An 18,127-nucleotide genomic window follows, 5' to 3' on the forward strand; every position below is an offset into this window, starting at 1 on the left:
TGAGTTTTAGTAGTCATTTATTGTTTATGTTGCAGATCACACTCATTCCTCAACTGGCCTATTCAAGAAGTGGCCCCACTTCTCATGTTCATGGCAAACAGATATCACTAATTTACTATGGCCTTCTTTGCTGTTGAACCTAAAAACGGTCTCAGAATTCTTATTAATACGATATTCTAAGTAACCAATACCAGTTGATTAGTCTTTTTACGTGTGATGAAAGCTATTTGCCCTTGCAGGAACAAGGGGAAAAACTGAGGGTATTGTACTAGAGGGTACAACCCCAGTAATTACTGCATATTTATGGACATGACATTTAACCTCCCAATGTCTGTTTCATGCTTATATATGGAGACAATAATTACTTGTATAATAATTACTTTTTCAAAGTTATAGGATGGTTATAAGGATATTATATATGTGAACATCCTTGGATAGAAATAAACTCAAGAATACCTATAGCAAGGTAAGTTATTGTAATTACCTAAGTATGAAGAAGATACCTAAGTATCGGAGAAGGCGATGGCACCCCACTCCAGTACTCTTGCCTGGAAAATCCCACGGACAGAGGAGCCTGGTGGGCTGCAGTCCATGGGGTTGCTAAGAGTCAGACACAACTGAGCGACTTCACTTTCACTTTTTACTTTCATGCATTGGAAAAGGAAATGGCAACCCACTCCAGTGTCCTTGCCTGGAGAATCCCAGGGACGGGGGAGCCTGGTGGGCTGCCGTCTATGGGGTCACACAGAGTCGGACACGACTGAAGTGACTTAGCAACTTAGCAACAAGTATGAAGAAGTCCCTAATAATATTCAAAAGCAAACTTTCCCCCATTTTTGCTTATTTTACTTCTATGGCCTTCTTTTTCTTACCTATAATCTGTCAGTAGTATTATATGTAGAGTTATTATGAGGATTGCAGGAGGGCCTAGAGGAGCTATTCCATGTTCAAGGTCAGAAGGGGTGGTGGTGAGGAGATACCCCTCGTCCAAGGTAAGGAGTAGTGGCTGCACTTTGCTGGAGCAGCCGTGAAGAGATACCCCACAGTAAGATGGTAGATGTTGCAAGAGGGCATCAGAGGGCAGACACACTGAAACCATAATCACAGAAAACTAGTCAATCTAATCACACTAGGACCACAGCTTTGTCTAACTCAATGAAATTAAGCCATGCCCATGGGGCCACCCAAGACAGGCAGGTCATGGTGGAGAGGTCTGACAGAATGTGGTCCACTGGAGAAGGGAATGGCAAACCACTTCAGTATTCTTGCCTTGAGAACCCCATGAACAGTATGAAAAGGCAAAATGATAGGATACTGAAAGAGGAACTCCCCAGGTCAGTAGGTGCCCAATATGCTACTGGAGATCAGTGGAGAAATAACTCCAGAAAGAATGAAGGGATGGAGCCAAAGCAAAAACAATACCCAGTTGTGGATGTGACTGGTGATAGAAGCAAGGTCTGATGTAGTAAAGAGCAATATTGCATAGGAACCTGGAATGTCAGGTCCATGAATCAAGGCAAATTGGAAGTGGTCAAACGAGAGATGGGAAGAGTGAATGTCGACATTCTAGAAATCAGCAAATTAAAAAGGACTGGAATGGGTGAATTTAACTCAGATGACCATTATATCTACTACTGCGGGCAGAAATCCCTTGGAAGAAATGGAGTAGCCATCACTCAGCCATAACTCAGATGACCATTATATCTACTACTGCAGGCAGGAATCCCTCAGAAGAAATGGAGTAGCCATCATGGTCAACAAGAGTCCGAAATGCAGTACTTGGATGCAATCTCAAAAACCACAGAGTGATCTCTGTTCTTTTCCAAGGCAAACCATTCAGTATCACAGTAATCCAAGTCTATGCCCCAAACAGTAACGCTGAAAAAGCTGAAGTTGAATGGTTCTATGAAAACCTACAAGACCTTTTAGAACTAACACCCAAAAAAGATGTCCTTTTCATTATAGGGGACTGGAATGCAAAAGTAGGAAGTCAAGAAACACCTGGAGTAACAGGCAAATTTGGCCTTGGAATATGGAATGCAACAGGGCAAAGACTAATAGAGTTTTGCCAAGAAAATGTACTGGTCATAGCAAACACCTTCTTCCAACAGCATGAGAAGACTCTACACATGGACATCACCAGATGGTCAACACCGAAATCAGATTGATTATATTCTTTGCAACCAAAGATGGAGAAGCTCTATACAGTCAAGAAAAACAAGACCGGGAGCTGACTGTGGCTCAGACCATGAACTCCTTATTGCCAAATTCAGGCTGAAATTGAAGAAAGTAGGAAAAACCACTAGACCATTCAGGTATGACCTAAATCAAATCCCTTATGATTATACAATGGAAGTGAGAAATAGATTTAAGGGCCTAGATCTGATAGATAGAGTGCCTGATGAACTATGGACTGAGGTTCGTGACATTGTACAGGAGACAGGGATCAAGACCATCCCCATGGAAAAGAAATGCAAAAAAGCAAAATGGCTGTCTGGGGAGGCCTTACAAATAGCTGTGAAAAGAAGAGAAGCAAAAACAAAGGAGAAAAGGAAAGATATAAGTATCTGAATGCAGAGTTCCAAAGAATAGCAAGAAGAGATAAGAAAGCCTTCCTCAGCGATCAATGCAAAGAAATAGAGGAAAACAACAGAATGAGAAAGACTAGAGATCTCTTCAAGAAAATTAGAGATACCAAGGGAACATTTCATGCAAAGATGGGCTTGATAAAGGAGAGAAATGGTATGGACCTAAGAGAAGCAGAAGATATTAAGAAGAGGTGGCAAGAATACACAGAAGAACTGTACAAAAAAGATCTTCATGACCAAGATAATCACGATGGTGTGATCACTCTCCTAGAGCCAGACATCCTGGAATGTGAAGTCAAGTGGGCCTTGGAAAGCATCACTATGAACAAAGCTAGTGGAGGTGATGGAATTCCAGTTGAGCTCTTTCAAATCCTGAAAGATGATGCTGTGAAAGTGCTGCACTCAATATGCCAGCACATTTGGAAAACTCAGCAGTGGCCACAGGGCTGGAAAAGGTCAGTTTTCATTCCAATCTCAAAGAAAGGCAATGCCAAAGAATGCTCAAACTACCACACAATGGTACTCATCTCACACGCTAGTAATGTTCAAAATTCTCCAAGCCAGGCTTCAGCAGTATGTGAACCGTGAACTTGCAGTTGTTCAAGCTGGTTGTACAAAGGCAGAGGAACCAGAGACCAAATTGTCAACATCTGCTGGATCATGGAAAAAGCAAGAGAGTTCCAGAAAAACATCTATTTCTGCTTTATTGACTATGCCAAAGCCTTTGACTGTGTGGATCACAATAAACTGTGGGAAATTCTGAAAGAGATGGGAATACCAGACCACCTGACCTGCTTTTTGAGAAACCTGTATGCAGGTCAGGAAGCAACTGTTAGAACTGAACATGGAACAACAGACTGGTTCTAAATAGGAAAAGGAATATGTCAAGGCTGTATATTGTCACCCTGATTATTTAACTTCTATGCAGAGTACATCATGAAAAACACTGGGTTGGAAGAAGCACAAGCTGGAATCAAGATTTCCAGGAGAAATATCAATAAGCTCAGATATGCAGATGACACTACCCTTATGGCAGAAAGTGAAGAGGAACTAAAAAGTCTCTTGATGAAGGTGAAAGAGGAGAGTGAAAAAGTTGGCTTAAAACTCAACATTCAGAAAACGAAGATCTTGGCATCCGGTCCCATCACTTCATGGGAAATAGATGGGGAAACAGTGGAAACAGTGTCAGACTTTATTTTTCTGGGATCCAGGGTCTCTGCAGATGGTGACTGCAGCCATGGAATTAAAAGACGCTTACTCCTTGTAAGGAAAGTTATGACCAACCTAGAGAGCATATTGAGAAGCAGAGACATAACTTTGCCAACAAAGGTTCATCTAGTCAAGGCTATGGTTTTTCCAGTGGTCTTGTATGGATGTGAGAGTTGGACTGTGAAGATGACTGAGTGCTGAAGAATTGATGCTTTTGAACTGTGATGTTGGAGAAGACTCTTGAGAGTGCCTTGGACTGCAAGGAGATCCAACCAGTCCATTCTGAAGGAGATCAGCCCTGGGTGTTCTTTGGAAGGAATGATGCTAAAGCTGAAACTCCAGTACTTTGGCCACCTCATGTGAAGAGTTGACTCATTGGAAAAGACTCTGATGCTGGGAGGGGTTGGGGGGCAGGAGGAGAAAGTGACGTCAGAGGATGAGATGGCTGGATGGCATTACTGACTCGATGGCCGTGGGTCTGAGTGATCTCCGGGAGTTGGTGATGGACAGGGAGGCCTGGCGTTCTGCAGTTCATGGGGTCGCAAAGAGTCGGACATGACTGAGCGACTGAACTGAACTGAACTGATTATGAGGATTAAACATAAATGTATGCAAAAAGCCCTAGTATAGCTTTTGGCAGAATTCAAACTCACTGATGTCATTATTATCCTCCTCACTCACTAGCTCTCTGGCCAGTGCTAGCAAAGTTATAGCTGAGTTGGCCCTGAGCCCTTAGCATAAATAAGCCTGTTTAGGTCATATCAATAGAGAAACCAGAAGGATCTAATGCATTATAACTATGGTTGCTCAGTCCCTTCAGTCTTGTATGACTCTTTGAGACCCCATGGACTGTAGCCCACAAGGCTCCTCTGTCCATAGGATTCTCCAGGCAAGAATACTGGAGTGAATTGCCATGCTCTTCTCCAGGGAATCTTCCTGATCTGGGATCAAACCCATATCTCCTGCACTGCAGGCAGATTCTTTACCACTGAGCCACCAGGGAAGCCACTGACTATAGTTAACAATACTGTACTATATACTTGTATATCCTGTATTATATATTTGTACTGTACTATACAATTGTATATACTGTCTTATATACTTACTGTATTATACACTTGTTAACAATATTCTATTAATACACTGTTGTTGTTTAGTCACTAAGTTGTGTCTGACTCTTTTGCAACCCCATGGGCTGTAGCCTGCCAGGCTTCTCTGCCCATGGATTTCCCAGGCAAGAATACTGGAGTGGGTTGCCATTTCTTTCTCCAGGGGTTCCACCTGACCCAGGGATCAAATCTACATCTCTTGCATTGGCAGGTGTATTCTTTACCACTGAGCCACCAGGGAAGCCCTTTTAGTACAATACTGTATTATATAATATATTATTATATATACATTTGCTAAGAGAGTAGATCTTAAATGTTCTCACCACAAAAAAGAAATGGTAAATATGTGAAGTGATGGAGGTGTTGACTAATCCTTCTGTGGTAGTCATTTCATGCTATATAGGTTTATCAAATTATCGTACTCTATACTTTAAAATTATGCAATGTTTTATGTCAATGTATACTAATAAAGCTATAGTATATAGCTTTATTATATACTATAAGGGGGGGGGAAGTAACAAACCAGAAAATAAAATCTGGTGATGTTCTGATGGTGATGGATGGGACTTATTATATTAGTTTGATGATTCACTCCAGAAAAAGCAAATGAGATGAGAAATGGGATGTGTGTGTGCTGAGAAATGCAGGTGAGAGGAGGTCAGTGGTAATCCAAAGGGCTCCAGTTCCATGTTGATGACATCATCATCACCAGAGCTAGTATATACTGTAGGCTTACTAACCGGCAGACACTATATATGTAATACATAATATAAAATTCATGCAATTGTTACATATATTATCTTACTTAGCCTGTTAGCAATCAATTACAGACATGAAAATTGAGACCTGGGAAAGTTAAATAGTTTTCCCAACGCCAAAACTTGGAAAGGATAGAACTGAAATTGAAATCAGACATAACTAATTCTTAGTCACATAATTAATATAAAAACCAAGCTGAGGTTCAATAATCCAGTAAATTTCTTAGTGAGAGAAAAACAAAGTGGAAGAATGAGGCCAGAAGATCTTTTGGAGTAGAGTTGCAACATAAAATATAGAATGCTCATTTAGTTTTGAAATTCAGCTAAAATAGATAATATTATAGTATAAATGTGTGCCAAATATCATCTTTTTTTTTTAAGTATCATCTTTTTAACTTTGATACATGTATATATCGTGAAATGCTTGAAATAATAATGTTAGTTAACATATCCTTTATTTCACATAATTGTCATTTTGTTGTTGGCAGTGAGGTGACAACAGTAAAGCTCTCTCATAGCAACTTTCAAGAATATGTTGCATTACTGTTAGCTATAATCACCACCGTGTATTAGATCCTTGGAACTTATTCATCTTATACCTGAACATTTATATCCTTTGACCAATACCTTCCCATTTCCTCCACTCCTGACCCTCTGAAAACTACCTTCTGTTGCTATGGGTTTGATGTTTTTATATTCTATATTTTAACTGAGACTGAGCAAATTTGGGCTTCCCTGGTAGCTCAGCTGGTGAAGAATCTGCCTGCAATGCAGGACACCCTGGTTCAGTTCGTGGGTTGGGAAGATCCCTCGGAGCAGGGCATGGCAACCCACTCCGGTATTCTTGCCTGGAGAATCCCGCAGGGACAGAAGAGCCTGGTGGGCTACAGTCCATGGGGTCCCAGAGTCGGACATGACTGAGTGACTAAGCACACAAACTCTGGGAGATTGTGAAGGACAGGGAAGCCTGGCATGCTGTAGTCCATGGGGTCACAAAGATTCAGACATGACTGAGTGATTGAACAACAATGACAGTTAAGAGCATGCAGTATTTGTCTTTCCCTATCTGACTTATTACCTGTACCGTAATGGACCCCAACGGGGTCCATCCATACTGTTGCAAAAGATAGGATTTCCTTCTTTGTGACTGAATAATAGTTCACTGTGTGTGTGTGTGTGTGTGTGTGTGTGTGTGTATCATCACATTTTCATTATCCATTCATCCATCCCCAGACACTTAGGTTGTTTCTATGTGTTGACTACTGTAAATAATGCAACAGCAAATATAGGAGTTGAAGATATCCCTCTGAGACAGTGATTTTATCTCATTCAGATATATACCCAGAAGTGGGGTTGCTGGATTATATGATAATACTGTTTTTAATTTGTTGAGAAACCTCTATACTGTTTTCTATAGTTGTTGCACCAACTTATATTTCTATTGGCAGTGCACCAGGATCTCTTTTCTCCACATCCTCACCTGCTGCTGCTGCTGCTGTGTCGCTTCAGTTGTATCCGACTCTGTGCAACCCCATGGACTGCAGCCTACCAGGCTCCTCCATCCATGGGATTTTCCAGGCAACAGTACTGGAGTGGGGTGCCATTGCCTTCTCCAACATCCTCACCAGTTTGTTATTTCTTGTCTTTTGGATAACACCATTCTAACAGGCATGAGGTCATATCTCATTGTAGTTTTGATTTGCATTTCCCTGATAATTAGTGATGTTGATTAGCATCTTCTAACATACTTGTTGATCATGTGGAAGTCTTCTTTAGAAAAGTGTCTAAGTCCCCTGCCCATTTTTTAATCAGATTTTTGTTTTTGTTCTTATTGAGTTGTGTGAGTTCCTTATATATTGTGGATATCAACTCCTTTTCAGATATCTGATTTGTGAATATTTCCTCCCACTCCAAAGGTTACCTTTTCATTTTTTTGATTGTTTTCCTTGCTGTGCAGAAGGTTTTTGTTTGATATAGTCCCAATTGTTGATTTTTGCTTACGGTGCTTATCCTTTTAGCATCATGTACAAAAAATCATTGCTGAGACTAATGTTAAGGTGTTTTGCCCCTATGATTTCTCCTACAAGTTTTATGGTTGCATATCTTATGTTTAAGTCCTTAATCCAATTGAGTTATTTTTTCATGAGTGGTGTAAGATAGGGGTCCAATTTCAATCATTAGTGAGTGGGTATTCAGTTTCCCCATCACATTTTATATTTTTGGTTCCTTTTTCAAATATTAGTTGACTCTACTTGCATGAGTTTATTTCTGACCTGCTGAATCTGCTCCACTGCTCTATATATTCATTTTATCCGAATATCATACTGTTTTGATTACTGTAGCTTTGTTGCATAGTTTGAAGTCAGGAAGTGTGATGCTTCCAACTTGATTCTTTCTCAAGATTTCTCTGGTTGCTTGGAGTCTTTTTTGATTCCATCAGTTCAGCTCAGTTCAGTCTCTCATGTGTCTGAGTTTTCACAACCCCATGAATTGAAACACACCAGACCTCCCTGTCCATCACCAACTCCCAGAGTTTACTCAACCTCATGTCCATCGAGTCAGTGATGCCATCTAGCCATCTCATCCTCTGTTGACCCCTTCTCCTCCTGCCCCAAATACCTCCCAGCATCAGGGTCTTTTCCAATGAGTCAAATCTTTGCATGAGGTGGCCAAAGTACTGGAGTTTCAGTTTTAACATCAGTCCTTACAATGAACACCCAGGACTTATCTCCTTTAGGATGGACTGGTTGGATCTCCTTGCAGTCCAAGGGACTCTCAAGAGTCTTCTCCAACATCACAGTTCAAAACCATCAATTCTTCAGTGCTCAGCTTTCTTCATAGTCCAATTCTCACATCCATACACGACCAATGGAAAAACCATAGCCTTGACTAGATGGATCTTTGTTGGCAAAGTAATGTCTCTGCTTTTCAATATGCTCTCTAGGTTGGTCATAACTTTCCTTCCAAGGAGTAAGCGTCTTTTAATTTCATGGCTGCAATTACCATCTGCAGTGATTTTGGAGCCCAGAAAAATAAAGTCAGCCACTGTTTCCACTGTTTTCCCATCTATCTGCCATGAGGTGATGGGACCAGATGCCATGATCTTTGTTTTCTGAATGTTGAGCTTTAAGCCAGCTTTTTCACTCTCCACTTTCACTTTCATCAAGAGGCTTTTTAGTTCCTCTTCACTTTCTGCCATAAGGGTGGTGTCATCTGCATATCTGAGGTTATTGATTTTCTCCTGGCAATCTTGATTCCAGCTTGTGCTTCTTCCAACCCAGTGTTTTTCATGATGTACTCTGCATCTAAGTTAAATAATCAGGGTGACAATATACAGCCTAGATGTACTCCTTTTCCTATTTCGAATAAGTCTGTTCTTCCATGTCCAGTTCTAACTGTTGCTTCCTGACCTGCATACAGGTTTCTCAAGAGGCAGGTCAGGTGGTCTGGTATTCCCATCCCTTTCAGAATTTTCCACAGTTTATTGTGATCCACACAGTCAAAGGCTTTGGCATAGTCAATAAAGCAGAAATAGATGTTTTTCTGAAACTCTGTTGCTTTTTCAGTGATCCAGTGGATGTTGGCAGTTTAGTCTCTGGTTCCTCTGCCTTTTCTAAAACCAGCATGAACATCTGGAATTTCATGGTTCATGTATTGCTGAAGCCTGGCGTGGAGAATTTTAAGCATTACTTTACTAGCCTGTGAGATGAGTACAATTGTGCGGTAGTTTGAGCATTCTTTGGCATTGCCTTTCTTTGGGATTGGAATGAAAACTGACCTTTTCCAGTGCTCTGGCCACTGCTGAGTTTTCCAAATTTGCTGGCATATTGAGTGCAGCACTTTCACGGCATCATCTTTCAGGATTTGAAAGAGCTCAACTGGAATTCCATCACCTCCACTAGCTTTGTTCATAGTGATACTTCCTAAGGCCCATTTGACTTCACATTGCAGGATGTCTGGCTTTAGGAGAGTGATCACACCATCATGATTATCTGGGTCGTGAAGATCTTTTTTTTACAGTTCTGTGTATTCTTGCCACCTCTTCTTATATCTTCTGCTTCTGTTCGGTCCATACCATTTCTGCCCTTTATCGAGCCCATCTTTGCATGAAATATTCCCTTGGTATCTCTAATTTTTTTGAAGAGATCTCTAGTCTTTCCCATTCTGTTGTTTTCCTCTATTTCTTTGCATTGATCACTGAGGAAGTCTTTCTTATCTCTCCTTGCTATTCTTTGGAACTCTGCATTCAGATGGGAATATCTTTTTTCTGTTTCTGTGTACAATAATATTGGAATTTTGATAAGGATAGAATTGAATCTATATTTGGCTTTGGATAGGCAGTCTTTTTTAACTTTTATTTTATTATTATTTTTTTAAATTTTATTTTATTTTTAAACTTTACAATATTGTATTGGTTTTGCCAAATATTGAAATGAATCCGCCACAGGTATACATGTGTTCCCCATCCTGAACCCTCCTCCCTCCTCCCTCCCCATACCATCCCTCTGGGTCGTCCCAGTGCACCAGCCCCAAGCATCCAGTATCGTGCATCGAACCTGGACTGGCAACTCATTTCATATATGATATCATACATATTTCAATGCCATTCTCCCAAATCATCCCACCCTCTCCCTCTCCCACAGAGTCCAAAAGACTGTTCTATACATCAGTGTCTCTTTAATAGTATTAATTCTTCTGATTTATGAACACTGAATATCTTTACATTTATTTGTATCTTCTCATTTTCTTTCATCAATATCTTACAGTATTTGGTGCATAGAGCTTTCATTTCCTTTGTTAAATTAACTAGTAAGTATTTTACTCTTTTTAATGCCATAGGAGACTTTTTTTTTTAACTAATGTGGGAACACTTTTTAAGGGGAAACAGCAAAAAAAGAGTAAAGAAAGTACTTACTTGGTAAAACATTTACTTAAGGAACATTAATATTGGCAAAATTCTTAATCATGTCTTATACAGACCACTTGGTTTTTTTTTTTATTACACAGCAAATAATATTTATAGAAGATACAGAATTTTTCTATAGAAATAGGTTTTTAATCAATTTTTTGAAATTTCTTTTAGACTGTGAAAAGTTTGAAAATCTAGTAGAAGTTATGGACTATTTCTCCAGAAAAGGCTTATACATAAGCCTGTACTACTCTCCTAAAAAACAAGTGCTGACCATATTTAAAATCCATGCTTCAGGGGTTCAAGATGGCCATGTGGGAAAATCCTGAACTAACCTCCATCCACGAAGGCAACAAATATGCGATCCAGTTCAGTTCAGTTCAGTCACTCAGTCATGTCTGACTATTTGCAACCCCATGAACTGCAGCATGCCAGCCACCCTGTCCATCACCCACTCTCGGAATCCACCCAAACCCATGTCCATTGAGTCGATGATGCCATACAACCATCTCATCCTCTGTCATCCCCTTTTTCTTCTGCCCTCAATCTTTCCCAGCATCAGGGTCTTTTCCAATGAGTCAGCTCTTCGCATCAGGTGGCCAAAGAATTGGAGTTTCAGCTTCAACATCAGTCCTTCCAATGAACACCCAGGACTGATCTCCTTTAGGTTGGACTGGCTGGATTTCCTTGCAGTCCAAGGGACTCTCAAGAGTCTTCTCCAACACCACAGTTCAAAAGCATCAATTCTTCAGTACTCAGCTTTCTTTATAATCCAACTCTCACACCCATACATGACCACTGGAAAAATCATAGCCTTGACTAGATGGATCTTTGTTGGCAAAGTAATGTCTCTGCTTTTCAATATGCTGTCTAGGTCGATCATAGCTTTCCTTCCAAGGAGTAAGCGTCTTTTAATTTCATGGCTGAAATTACCATCTGCAGTGATTTTGGAGCCCAGAAAAATAAAGTCTGACACTGTTTCTACTGTTTCCCCATCTATCTGCAATGAGGTGATGGGACCGGATGCCATGATCTTAGTTTTCTGAATGTTGAGCTTTAATCCAACTTTTTCACTCGCCTCTTTCACTTTCATCAAGAGGCTTTTTAGTTCCTCTTCACTTTCTGCCATAAGGGTGGTGTCATCTGCATATCTGAGGTTATTGATATTTCTCCTGGAAATCTTGATTCCAGCTTGTGCTTCATCCAGCCCAACGTTTCTCATTATGTACTCTGCATATAAGTTAAATAAGCAGGGTGACAATATACAGCCTTGATATACTCCTTTTCCTATTTGGAACCAGTCTGTTGTTCCATGTCCAGTTCTAACTGTTGCTTCCTGACCTGCATACAGGTTTCTCAAAAGGCAGGTCAGGTGGTCTGGTATTCCCATCTCTTTCAGAATTTCCCACAGTTTATTGTGATCCACACAGTCAAAGGCTTTGGCATAGTCAATAAAGCAGAAATAGATGTTTTTCTGGAACTCTCTTGCTTTTTCCATGATCCAGCAGATGTTGGCAATTTGATCTCTGGTTCCTCTGCATTTTCTAAAACCAGCTTGAACATCTGGAAGTTCATAGTTCACGTATTGCTGAAGCTTGGCTTGGAGAATTTTAAGCATTACTAGCCTGTGAGATGAGTGCAATTGTGTGGTAGTTTGAGCATTCTTTGGCATTGCCTTTCTTTGGGATTGGGATGAAAACTGACCTTTTCCAGTCCTGTGGCCACTGCTGAGTCTTCCAAATGTGCTGGCATATTGAGTGCAGCACTTTCAGAGCATCATCTTTCAGGATTTGAAAGAGCTCAACTGGAATCCCATCACCTCCACTAGCTTTGTTTGTAGTGATGCTTTCTAAGGCCCACTTGACTTCACATTCCAGGATGTCTGGCTCTAGGTGAGTGATCACACCATGGTGATTATCTGGGTCATGAAGATCTTTTTTGTACAGTTCTTCTGTGTATTCTTGCCACCTCTTCTTAATACCTTCTGCTTCTGTTATTATGTATCAAGTAATTCTAATCTAAACCGAGTGGTGCTGGCATGATAGACACATACATCAGTGAGTTAGAATTGAGAGTCCAGAAATAAACCCACACGTATGAGGCAATTCATCTACAACAAAGAAACAAAGAACTTACAATGGAGAAAGGATAGTCTCTTCAACAAATAGTATTGGGAAAACTGGACAGTCACATGAAAAAGAACCAAACTAGACCACTATCTTACACCATACACAAACATTAACTGAAAATGGATTAAAGACTTGAATATAAGACCTGAAGCAATAAAATTCCTAGAGAAAATATAGTCAGTAATCTCACTGACACAGATATTAGCAATGTTTTTGTGGTTCTGACTCAAACACAAGGGAAACAAAAGCAAAAATAAATGGGACGACTTCAAACAAAATAGTTCTGCGTATCAAAAGAAACCATCAGCAAAATGAAAAGGCAACTTACTGGATGGTGATGATATTTGCAAATCAGATATCCAACAAGCAGTTAGTATTTAAAGTATATAAAGAACCCATATGACTCAAAAACAAAATAACAAACAATCTGATTTTAAAATGGGCAGAGGATCTGCATAGACATTTTCCAAAGAAGACATACAGATGCCCACATCCACATGAAAAGATGTTTGACATTACTAATTATCAGAGAAATGCAAATCAAACTCACAAATTATGACTTCACACCTGTTAGAATGGTTATTATCAAAAGACAAGAAATAACAAATGTTGGAGGGGATGTGAAAAAAAGGAACCCTCTTACATTGTTAGAGGGACTCTAAATTGCATCTAGTCCCATAACTTCATGGGAAATAGATGGGGAAACAGTGGAAACAGTGTCAGACTTTATTTTTCTGGGATCCAGGGTCACTGTAGATGGTGACTGCAGCCATGAAATTAAAAGACGCTTACTCCTTGGAAGGAAAGTTATGACCAACCTAGATAGCATATTGAAAAGCAGAGATATTACTTTGCCAACAAAGGTCCATCTAGTCAGTGCTATGGTTTTTCCGTTGGTCATGTATGGATGTGAGAGTTGGACTGTGAAGAAGGCTGAGTGCTGAAGAATTGATGCTTTTGAACTGTGGTGTTGGAGAAGACTCTTGAGAGTCCCTTGGACTGCAAGGAGATCCAACCAGTCCATTCTGAAGGAGATCGGTCCTGGGATTTCTTTGGAAGGAATGATGCTAAAGCTGAAACTCCAGTACTTTGGCCATCTCATGCAAAGGGTTGACTCATTGGAAAAGACTGTGATGCTGGGAGGGATTGGGGGCAGGAGGAGAAGAGGACGACAGAGGATGAGATGGCTGGATGGCATCACTGACTCGATGGACGTGAGTTTGAGTGAATTCCAGGAGTTGGTGATGGACAGGGAGGCCTGGAGTGCTGCGATTCATGGGGTCGCAAAGAGTCGGACATGACTGAGTGACTGAACTGAAATTGGTGCAGTCAATAGTATAGAGATTCCTCAAAAACTAAAAATGAAACTATGACATGAGCCAACGATTTTTCTTCCTGGAATTTATCTGACAAAAACAACAATGCTATTTGAAAAAATATATGACCGCTATGTTCATTGTAGCACTGTTACAATGGCCAAGATGTGGAAGCAACAATGTGGATGAAACTTGAGGGCATTATGCTAAGTGAAATAAGCAAACAGAGAGACAAATGCTGTATCATTTCACTCATACGTGACATCTATTTTTTTTTTAAGTGAACAGTAAAGGAAACAAAAACAAACTCATAGATACAGAGAACAGATCAGTGGTTATCAAAGAGGAGGGGAACTAGGGGAATGAGTGGAAGTGGTAAAGGGAGTCAACTGTACTGTGTAGGATGGTGATCATTTAGTGATATATACATATGTTAAAATATAATGCTATAATACTTCCAACCATTCAAAACTGGATAGCATGGCTTACTGAACTGTGTATCTTGAAGTCAGAAAGACACATCTCACGTAGTAGTGGACTTCCCAGGTGGCACTAGTGGTAAAGACCCTGCCTGCCAGTGCAGGAGATGTAAGAGCCATGGGCTCAATCCCTGAGTCGGGAAGATCCCCTGTAAGTGTAAATGGCAACCCACTCCAGTATTCTTGCCTGGAGAATCCCATGGACAGAGGAGCCTGATGGGCTGTAGTCCAGTGGTTCACAAAGAGTCAGACATGACTGAAGTGACTTTGCATGTATGCACCATGGTAGTGGGCTAGTAATTGTTTAAGAGTAGGCTCTTGGAGTGGGAGAGCCATGATTTATAGCATTTGCAATTTCCCTGGTATGATTACTCCCACTGTGGCTGATTTCAAGCTTACTTGTACAGCATAGCATCGCTGAACACAGAGTGAGGAAAAAAATGCACGCTAGAACACCATTGTATAGAAATCCATACATATGCATGCACGAACAACACATGCAAAAAAACCTCAAGAACCAAGATAATAATGAAATTAACAAAATAATGAAAATAGGATGAGTTTTGAGGACTTATTACCTTTGTATTAATGTGATTTATGTCTTTGTAAGTTTATAAAGTTTAATTTTTAATAATGGCCATGTTTAAAAGTAGCTTGCAAATTTCCTGAAAATTAATTTTACTACATTTTTTTTGTTGTTGTTCTCTGGGCTATTTACATTAGGACCTTGTTGTTTTTCTGTTTTGTATAGAGTAGTTTGTATGTGCTAATCCCAAACTCCTATTTTATGCCTCCTCCTCTTTCTACTTTGGTATCGTAAGTTTGTTTTCTAATGTGTATGAGTCTGTTTCCGTTCCATAAATAAGTTCATTTGTGTCATATTTTAGATTTGACGTATAAGTGATATCACGTGATATTTGTTTTCCTCTTTCTGACTTACTTCACTTGGTGTGATAACCTGTAGGTCCGTCCATGTTGCTGCAACTGGCATTATTTCATCTTTTTATGGCTGAGCAATATTCTATATGTAATATGTACATATTCCATTTTCTTTATCCATTTATCTGTCCGTGGAAATTTGTCCATGTCTTGACAGTTGTAAATAGTCAGAATAGAGGTACATGTAGCTTTTCTAATTAGAGTTTTCTCCGGCTATATGCCCAAGAGTAGAAGGCAATGGCACCCCACTCCAGTACTCTTGCCTGGAAAATCCCATGGACAGAGGAGCCCAGTAGGCTGCAGTCCATGAGGTCGCTAAGAGTCGGACACAACTGAGCGACTTCACTTTGATTTTCACTTTCATGCATTGGGGGAGGAAATGGCAACCCACTCCAGTATTCTTGCCTGGAGAATCCCAGGGATGGGGGAGCCTGGTGGGCTGCCGTCTATGGGGTCACACAGAGTTGGACACGACTGTAGTGACTTAGCAGCAGAATTGCTGGATCGTATGACAACTTTTTAAATTTTTTTAAAGGAACTTCCATACTGTTCTTCATAGTGGCTGTATTAATTTACATTCTACCAACAGTGTAGGAGGCTTCCTTTCTCTCCACACCCTCACCAGCATTTATTGTTTGTGGACTTTTTAATGATGGCCATTCTGACTGATGTCGGGTAATACCTCATTGTAGATTTGGTTTGTATTTCTCTGATCATTAGCAATGTTGAGCATCCTTTCACGTGCCTATTGTATGTCTGTTTAGGTTTTCTTCCCAGTTTATGATTGAGTTGTTTTTCTTTTTTAATTTTGTCATTGAGCTGTATGAGCTGTTTGCATATTTTGAAAATTAAACCCTGTCAGTCACATCATTTACAAATATTTTCTCCCAGTCCATAGGTTGTCTTTTTGTTTTGTTTATGATCTCCTTTGTTGTCCAAAAGCTTATAAATTGGATTAAGTTCCATTTGTTTGTTTTTGCTTTTATTTCTATTGCCTTGGGAAACTTATTTAAGAAAACATTTCTACAATTTATGTCAGAGAACGTTTTGCATATATCCTCTTCTAGGAGTTTTTATTAGATAGGTGTCCTGTCTTTAAGCCTTTTTGAGTTTATTTTTGTGCATGGTGTGAAAGAGTGTTCTAACTTCATTGATTTACATGTAGCTGTCCAGCTTTCCAACACCACTTGCTGAAGAGACTTTTTCTCCATTTTCTATTCTTGCTTCCTTTGTCAAAGATTAACTGAGTGTAGATGTGTGTTTATTTCTGAGCTCACTATTGTGTTGCATTGACCCATATGTCTGTTGTGCTAATACATTGCTGTTTTGATCATGGTAGCTTTGTGGTATTGTCTGAAGCCTAGGAGTGTTATGCTGCCAGCTTTGTTCTTTTTTCCTTAGTACAACTTTGGAAATTCTGGCTCTTTTGTGATTCTGTATAAACTTCAGGAGTATTTTATCTAGTTCTGTGAAATTCCCTGAAAATTTAGCAAACAGCTCTCACTGGTTCAGCATGTCAGTAGCTTGCCTCATGGAATCTGTAAATAAGTCTCATGGTTGTAAAAAAAAAAAAAAAAAGAAAAGTGGTGATACATGTAAAGTACTAAGAATGCTTGGAATAGAACAAGTAATTATAAATGGTTATTTTTATTAATTTAATGAGCAATTTTATGCTTCTCCTTTTCATCAGTGTCCTAAGAGAATTAATATTTTTATGTAATTTTTCTGTTACTGTTCAATAAATAAGGGAAGAGGGATGCCCTTTGTTCCTTCCAGTGCCTAAGGCATAATCGGATAGTAAATTCAATTTTGAAAGGTACACTCACTACTGATAAGTTAATCCAGCAATATGTCAGTATAAATGGAACTTGGCAATTTCAATACATTATACTTCCAAAGCAGTATTTATCATACTATGATATATTTCCCATAGAATAGTATATAATTTTCTTCAACGTGTTCTAAGGGTGCACATGGATACCCAAGTTTGTTTATGTATTTTCTTTTATCTGTACTACCTACCAACTTTAGGTGTTAAAGAATAACTGGATCTCAATTTATGTTTATAAGCTTTTACTATAAGAGTAATCCTTGCTGGGCTTTTAAAATTCATTAAATAATGTATTTTCGTGTCTTGTTCCATTTTACTCTTATCTTCCTAAATGTAATATGGATATTAAAAGTAGTATTATGCTGTTTCTGTGAACTATCTAACCATTCAGACACAAAGAGGGAACAGCAATGTTAGTGAATGTATCTTTTTTTTTAAGTTTCATAGATTGCCCCTTTGTTTTTCTAATATGTCAATAGACTACAGACACTGTGTTTCTCTATATCACTTTTCAAAGGCAGGATGAGACTGCCAGGACCCCTTCAAAAAGGTCAACATTTATGGAATAACCACAAATGTGATCAATCAAGTCATTCCAATGGAGCAATAACCAGTGTGACCTTAACAGACTCTGGCTTTTGGAGCCAGATCGCTTTAGTGACAGACATAACCCTGGTGGGTCGGCAGCATCCTTCACTGCTCACTCTGCCATCTGCCACTGTGGAAACTTCATCATTAAAGGCAGAGTTGTTGCTGGACAAATTTGCAAATGGTTTTGAGAGCATTATTATTGCACAGAATGTTACCATCTGTAAGTAGGCAAATCTGAATTTCAGTATATGTCTACCTAACTTTCTTTT

This window comes from Bos indicus, chromosome 6, assembly GCF_029378745.1.
Source record: "Bos indicus isolate NIAB-ARS_2022 breed Sahiwal x Tharparkar chromosome 6, NIAB-ARS_B.indTharparkar_mat_pri_1.0, whole genome shotgun sequence".
Taxonomy (NCBI): domain Eukaryota; kingdom Metazoa; phylum Chordata; class Mammalia; order Artiodactyla; family Bovidae; genus Bos; species Bos indicus.